This window comes from Equus asinus, chromosome 3, assembly GCF_041296235.1.
Source record: "Equus asinus isolate D_3611 breed Donkey chromosome 3, EquAss-T2T_v2, whole genome shotgun sequence".
Taxonomy (NCBI): domain Eukaryota; kingdom Metazoa; phylum Chordata; class Mammalia; order Perissodactyla; family Equidae; genus Equus; species Equus asinus.
This window is the reverse complement of record NC_091792.1, coordinates 50292607-50298855: the sequence shown is the minus strand read 5'-3', so window position 1 is coordinate 50298855 and position 6249 is coordinate 50292607. Positions and strand designations below refer to the sequence as shown.

At 41.3% G+C, this 6249-nt stretch overlaps 1 protein-coding gene across 9 annotated transcripts in view; it reads left to right on the top strand.

The window, feature by feature from the left end:
• The first annotated feature begins 4608 nt into the window (after window positions 1-4608).
• MARCHF1 (membrane associated ring-CH-type finger 1) overlaps window positions 4609-6249 on the top strand; it is a 768319-nt gene continuing 766678 nt past the window's right edge. For 5 of the 9 annotated variants that reach the window (XM_070505020.1, XM_070505012.1, XM_070505015.1 and 2 more), the window contains exon 1: window positions 4609-4947. The gene's annotated coding sequence lies outside the window, so the exon portion shown is untranslated. Of the gene's footprint in view, window positions 4948-5423; window positions 5633-6249 lie in introns of those variants that run through there. The other 4 variants (XM_070505021.1, XM_070505013.1, XM_070505016.1 and 1 more) reach the window with 3 other exon arrangements.

The following is a 6249-nucleotide window of genomic DNA, read 5'->3' as shown; positions in this document are numbered from 1 at the left end:
CACAAGGCCCTATTTAGAACTGTTACAACTTATCTTACTTATATATCACACTTCCACTCTACTTTCTTTTCTCCTAAAATCTTCACAAGTGAGAGGTATGCAAGACAAGTATTATTAACTTCCTTTTCCAAATGAGAACGATAAGGTGGCCAGGTTAAATGAATTGCTTAAGTCAAAAAAGATATCATTAAGAGAGTTAGGTCCAGAAGCAACGTTGCAGCCCTGTGAGCTCTTTTCACATGGCTCTCAGTGTACTTTAGGAATGAAAGTTGACTTGGAAAATCAGGAATGTCTATTGAGGTGTTTCCTAGGCAAATATATCTGTTAGCGTTTTATCTCATTATAGCTAAAAAGATAGAGCCTTGGGAAAATAGTTTGCTGCAAAGATCAAGAACTGTGACTCAAAAATCAGAAAATTATTTACTTGTTGTGAGTATTTTATTCTGTGTTGTCCTTAATCCCATGCCTATAAATGGGATCAACCAAGGTAATCGAAGTAATTTGAGGATGTATACACAATCACAAGATCTGGGTGGAAATATTGACAGCAGATCACTCACACTGCTATTACAGCTGAAGACCATGAGCATTTGGTTAAGAAAAATTTCAACTTAAGATGATGAGGAGCTGACATATGCTTAGGTAAATCATCAGCATCTCTACTTTTCAGATACTTTTATTTTAGGAGAAAATTGTATACATACATTCTTTCATAGCCTACTATTGCTATCCATAGAGTTTTCTTTTCCTTTCCACAAGCAGTGTGTCTATTTCAAGAGAAATTTTCCTTATCCTTTCCTCTATCTTTAACCGAGTGTAGTTCATCTGTGACCACTTTTATGCCGTGTTAGTGCCAAACGACCACCATTACCGACAGAGCATCTGGAAAATGAGCATCACGTCATGGGACAGGCTACCTATTCTGTAAAATAAGGATGCTTAGTGACAGAAGAACATACTGAAGCCAAAGTCAAAATAACATTAATATTTAGATCACGTGCTCAATAAATTAATTTATGCCTGCTAACGCATCTTATGGATATAAGGATTCCCGTTGTTTACCTTACTTCATAAATGACAAATTAATACAAAAAGCTGGGTTAGCAGCATACCTTGAAAGGATGATAATCTGTTATGTGTACCTTTTAACCTTCCCATAAATCCATTCAAATTTGTTAGCAGAGTTGCTAAATATCAGCCGATTATCAAAAAGGTAAGATAAAAAAGGATTATGAAAAAATCTATACTAAATCTTTCTACTTAAAGAAGCTTAGTTATACATTTGTGCCCAGGGAATATTACTTTCCATGATAAAAACATATAGGGCCTTTGAGAGGCAATACATAAAATGATCTATTTTCCTTGCTAATATCCACAGTAGGGAAGAAAAGCTTCATTTGGATGGGTGATGCAGTTTGCCTTCCCAGACACACTAATGGATTAGCTGTACAGAGAAGACAGTTGCTGAGGTGGTCTTCATCTTTATGTAAATTAATGGTTTATGGCTACTTTTCCTTTTTCCTTCATTTTACAGTGATCTGTCTCCAAGTACAAAATCACCACACCTTGCTTTACGTCTCAAACTGTTTAAGGATAGATTAGAAACTAAAATTTAGTTGATACCCTGAGATTTTTTTTCCTGGTAAATAACTTTGGAAGCATTTCATTAACGGAGATAATGGAAATAAAATTCATGATAGATTTGATAACTGATGGCAAAGTTCACAAAGGCATAATGTCCACTCCACCATATATATATAGAATGGAATACATATATATATTCACCACACTTCCAGTTTTTCAGAGGAAGAATTATCTAAAAGTTCCTAGTATGCTATTACGAGACCAGCCTCCACGTGTTTAGGCTGATAGAATAAAATCTTGAATTTGACTTGTTACTGATTTAGTTGCCTGGCCAACATTTTAACCTCCCTAGCTGTCTGTTTCCTCATCTTCAAGAGAAGTTAATAAGACATTCATGTCATGGGGTAATTTTAAAGATCAAACAGACTAATGCACATAAGCACTTAGCACAGTATTTGGCACATAAGGGCTTAATAATACTAGTTTTCCTTATAATTTATTATTTATCAGCGGTTAAAAATTCATAGCTAAGAAAAAGTTTTTAAAAAGTCATTAGCTAGTAATGAGTTTATTAATTCAGATAAAACTAGAGTAATTTCATATTTCATGAAATCCACAAGGGAAAATATTAAAAGGTGTCTGTTTTTTCCCACCAAAATATTCATTGTTTTTTGAAGGGAATCATGTATCAATATGAAAACAGTGTAGCAGACCATCAATAATTGGGGCAGAGTTAATATTTCTACTCTGAATTTTCAATTCCAAGAGTTAATATATTCACCATTTAAACAAGATTAGAACGTAAGATAGATTTGTAAGACATGAGTTCAGACGTATTTTTTCCTAAGAATTATTATACTTTTTTCAAAGTAACAACTGGATGTTTTATTTCAGTTATTTATAGCCAACCATTTGGATAAAAATATCTTAAAATATTCAAACAGCATGACTTAAAAATTACAAATAAAGAGAAAAGGATTCATTAGAAGCAAGAAATGTCAGTGAGACAGGCAAGGATCTTGGTAGGTTAACACACACTGGGAAAGAAGTTCTTGTAGAGATGCAGTAAATTCACTTTGCTAAGATCAAGGGCTTCCGCGAAGACCACAGCTGGTATTTTCAATTCTCAAAGAAGGCCAGAATGATATAACTGAAGACTTTTCCATAGGACCAGATAAATGATCACATACAAATGCACTTCATTTTTCTTACAGTAAGAGATACAAGTTTTGTTTAACCCTTTAGAGTAGTGATAAAAAAATGCTGAAGGATACACTTTCTGATCTTTCTGGTTATTTGTCTAAGTTCCCCAGTCTGCTAACACCCGATGACCTTCTTCTTGTCTCCATACTTGTGCATTAGTCCAGAGAATGCCAAAGAACAACAAGATAAACAGAAGCGATGAAGATAGATGGGGCATCAGAGAACCAATCTAGGAGGGAAAGCTTACAACTTGACCTTCTGATATACTTAGAACAGCATCATTAGCAGTTCTAATTACTTTTTTTCAAGCAATTAGATCCTTTGTCTATTCTCAAAGACGGTCATTGCTTACGTTACCAAATTCATACCACTCAGGGTTTTTTATCATCTAGTTTATTTCCTAGCAGCCCTGATTTTAAAAAATCTTCATTATTTGATATTTAAAAAATACTCATTTCTAAAAGTTGCTCATGCATTTATATGTTCTTTTGTCCTTTGAACGAAAGGATAAGTGATTATCTTAAAAATTTTTTTAATCTTTAAAACAAAAGCCAGGATGTTAACAAGGGTGTGAAATATATACTTACAAAATATATAATATATATTAATGATACCTAAAGTGTTTTAATTTGAAAACAAATAAATGTAAGTCAATATTTTTATATTTCCTACATTATTTCCAAACTATATGCATCATGGCCTTTTTGATATTTTATTTTTAAAAATAATTTCTGATCCTACTTTTTCACACAATTTATTACCTTTCCCTTAGAAGAGTCCTAGTGAGTTTCAGAATTTCATAATCCATTAACAAGCTTGTTTAATAGAGTGACTAGCCTTCAAGTTGTTGTTATATTGAGTTCTTCTCTTTGTATTTACAAAGATTAAGGAGTTCCTAATTGTACCCATATTTATAATAAAGGCTATTCCAAGTTTCTTTATACTTCTAAAGGATGATGGTGTATGAACCCGCTGGCAGAGACCACATCTTCCTACCTACAGCGAGAATTTTTAACACGAAACTGCCCTAGACTGATGTAGGATTGGCTCTCAGACCTGGGGTGTATATGTGTGTGTGTATGTGTGTTTTCATTAATACAAGGGAATCTTCGAAAGTATTGATGCTGTATGTTTATTCCTCTAATAAAACATCTATTGATATAAAGAATATTAAGCAATAAGAATTGACATCACATCTTTTATGGCTTATAATGAACTTCTTATGATTTAAATGGTTCATCAGTGATGACAATCCTTGGGTGAGGCCACGAGGAAGTCACTTCTAGAATGTCCACTAGTATTTGGTGGGGAAGGAAGGAGGAAAAAAACTACAGCCACGAGGAAATTACAAATGTGGGAGCTTGAGGGCGGCGGTCTTTTCCGTGTTAGTATCATAGGGTCGTCGTGGCCCCCCAGGATCCCCATGCATTGTTTCAGATTCTTTCGCCCATAAACAGTACATGCCTTTCTTCATCCTTTTAGCTGCTTGTCATTGACGCTGCCACCGGCCAGACATCCTAAACTTTCTCACTGAGGCTGGGGCTCCGGAGTCCCAGGGGTTCTAATCATTTTCCCAACTGCGTCATAGGTGTCTGTCAACGTGCTGGGGCGCATGAGCTGCCAAGAAGCCAAAAAACTTTCTCCTTACCCTTGGCATCTGCCGTCAGTCTAAACACTGAGTTAGGAATCTTTGCAGCAGAGACAGCACTTTTCGTCCTGGGCTCTATCCCCACCACACCCACCCTGCCCACACCCTCGGAACCACCTTTCCGCAGACCCCTCCTTGACTCCAGTTAGCCAGGCCAGGCAGGTTCTGGGTACGCCTAAAGGCTTTGCTGCCGCCTCCGCCCGTGCCGTGTTCCCTGCGTGAGCGCTGGATTATTCCAGTCTTTTGAGCATGGCAGATTTCCACCGGATGACATCATGGGAGCCGAGCGAGTGCCGGCTCCGAGAGGGGGACGGAGAAAGGGAGGGGGAGGAGAGGAGGGGAGAGGGCTGGGAAACCGAGCCAGAGCCGGGCTGCCTGCCATCCGGCTGCACGTCCTCAAGCTGGGGAGGAGCGCTCCGCCCGCTACTGACAAAGGATGGGAGGATGCCTGCGCCCCGGGATGCTCGATGCGCGCAGCCCGGCGGCCGCCTGAGCGACTTCGCCCTCCGCCGGTGAGTGGTTGCAAAGATCTTTTATCAGCCTCGCTGCGAGCCCGTACCCTCCTCGGCTCGCCGTCCCGGGCACCTGTGTCCCTGACCCCGAGCAGGGCTTGGCACAGCACCAGACTCGGAGCACAGGCAGCAAGTGCCTTTGCCCAGTGGGTCAGCGGAGGAGCTGAAGCTCTTGGTTGGGGTTCGTGGTGGGTGCTGCGACCCAAGCCCCTGGCGGCGGGCTCGCCCTGTAGGCGCCGCTCTGAGTGGGGGCTGTTCCAGCCGGCTGCTTGGGGTAGTTACCTCTATTGGCCGGCCAGCGCCAGCCTTGCGCGCAAGCAGTTTCTGGTGGATCCCCAGTGCGCGGCGCGCTGTTTACGCCGGCTTCTCACTAGTCACCGAGCCGCACCCCTCGGAAGGCGCGGAATCGATGACGGCCACTTTACAGGCTCACGCGCTACCAGTGTGGGCTTAGGGGGCGGGCACCGATTACCCAGGGGGGGGCGCGCCCTACGGACCACCGAGGGCAGCCTTTGTTTCGGGTTTAAGGCTGATGTGCGTAAACCTAAGTCAGGCTGTCTGCAACTGTCCAGTCGGATCCGGGTCCAGGCACCCGCCCGTCTGTGCGAGGGATGCCATTGTGTTCCTGCTGCAGGCGGGACTGAGAGCTGGGATTTAAGACTCGAGAAGAGTCCTGCGCCCACTGGTGAGTGTTGCAGTTGTCCAGGTGCAGAGCAAGCTTCTTAAGCTCCAGGAAGTGAAGTGACCAATCGAGGCAGAAGGACGCCCAAGTTCTGTCCCTGAGCGGTATGAGTGAAAGAGCAAACTTGACGAGACTCCCTCTCGCTCTCTTTTTTCTGGTTTCTGAGGCGCTTGTTTTGAGGAGTAAAATAATCACAGTAAAATAATCTGTGGCAGGTGGATGGAGTTAGAGGCATGTCCAGTATATAGTTAGGGAGATCCACGTTTTTCTGGAGATCCCTTTTGTTATTCACTGGTTCCGGAGGAGGGTTGCTTGCTAAACATTGTTGAGCTCAGTATCTGTACTGTTATAGAGCCTTGTAGGCTTAAATAGGAAAGATTCGGAACCCGCTTCACTGAGAGTTGTGCTACGTGTAAGCGTTGTAAAGCCAACATACCAATACCCACGCCTCCTCGCGACCTGCCGGTTCCAGACATATTTTATCCATGAATTCTTTCTGTTTCGGAAAAGTCCAATTTTCAGATCACAGAGAAGTGGTGATACCTATTGGAATATTTGACTTTAATGTCAGTTTATTTTCCAAATAAACATTTTTGAAAAAGGTGGAAGGAAGCCTAAGT